The sequence below is a fragment of the Corvus brachyrhynchos genome, unplaced genomic scaffold (genome assembly GCF_000691975.1).
Source record: "Corvus brachyrhynchos isolate BGI_N302 unplaced genomic scaffold, ASM69197v1 scaffold279, whole genome shotgun sequence".
NCBI classification, from domain to species: Eukaryota; Metazoa; Chordata; class Aves; order Passeriformes; family Corvidae; genus Corvus; species Corvus brachyrhynchos.
In genome coordinates this window covers 2,008,053-2,009,617 of record NW_008246060.1, presented here as the reverse complement: position 1 = coordinate 2,009,617, position 1,565 = coordinate 2,008,053, and positions in this window count along the sequence as shown.

Below are 1,565 nucleotides of genomic sequence, written 5' to 3'. Positions count from 1 at the left end.
GTGAGGTACAGTAGCCATTTTGTTTTCTACTGCAGCCATTTTGTCTTCTGCGTTTCTGAGGTATTAACAAGACATAAAAATTTTGTGCTGTATCCCAGTGAGTTTGCCTTTATTCTGTTTCCTTTAAACTAAAAGAAATCACTGTAGACTGAAGATGGTTTCTCATTGAATATGACAGTCGCAACTTGAAAGGGAAACTTCTTAATACTCCTGTTAACACTTCTTTTCACAGTCCTGAGCGGGAAAAAGAATATGTACAAAAACAACCTCAACTATAACCTTTTTGAAATGAGGGTTTGGTGGGTTTTTTTGTTCAGGTTTTTTGGGGGTTGTTTTTGTTTGAAGATTTTGTTTGTTTGGCTTTTTGTTTTTATTTTATTTCTGTATTTTCAAGCCACTGTTTATTGGCTAAGACTTGTCTGGCAAGTGTGAGTGGAGTCATAGGAAACAATCTCTACCTGCCTGTCTGTGTCTTGGACTGGATATCAGGCATGAGTGTGGTTGGTGAGAGTAAGGTTCCTATATCCTGATGTTAGCACCTCTTTACCTGTCAGATTAAGAAGATAAAGCCAGACACTTAACACTTGCATGTGTTTTAGCTGAGCTCTGAGAGGCCTTTAGAGAAATCCAGGTTTGATTTAAACAAGCAGCTTCCTCCAGCTTTTGTGTAGAGTTCCATCTGATGAGCAGTGGCACTATTCATTTCTTTATTTCAAAAATCCAATGGGAACACCATCATTTTGATTGTCTGTCTGTCTCAACATAAGTATCTCCCGGTTTTGCCGGGGGAGGTGTATTTATTTCGTGATTGATACCACAGTTTCCTCATGTGTTAGCTGCCTGAGGCTGACATGGTGTTACTCTTGGGCAGAGGCCTCCATGCTCAGGTTTGTAGGACTGTTCTCTGGAGTTTCGTGACCTCATGCCTCAAAATTGATTTATCCTGTGGCATTAGCTGCCTCTCACAAGCATGTCAGCTTTGTCTTGAAACCCAGGAAAGATCAGGCCCAGGAGCGATAGCCTTAGTAAAAGTGCTGTCTTGTTCTTTTTACCAAGGGGCAATAGGCAGAGGGTCCAGGCAGGGGCCTGGATACTTGCATACTCTAAGGTACTGTTGAAAGCAGCTAGTCATAAAACTCCTATTAACTTTGGAAATGGAACAAACTAGGCCCAGCCTCTAGTGATTGAATGTAGATCCCTCCTGAGGTCTGTGGGAGCTGTTGAAGTCTTGTGAAATACCAAGTTTTTGCTGAAACAGCAAACTAAAATGCCTGTGAGGTTTGAGCAGTCACCCAGGAGTGGGACCCGTGCAGTTCAGGCTGGCTTTGTGTAAGGATTTGTTCATGTATTCACAGTGGGTAGAAGTCAGCCCTTCTCTGACAGCCTAGAGCTGGCAAATCCCTGGCCTATTGCAGCATTCATCTGTCTGAGACCTAACTCAGGATCCAGCTGGACAATTTTCCATATGCAGTCCTCACTATTTTACAAAGCTGGTCCTGCAGCCTAAGTAATTTCTTAACTTGTCTCTGAGCACAATGTTAACTGTCACCTTAATGTGTGTAGGG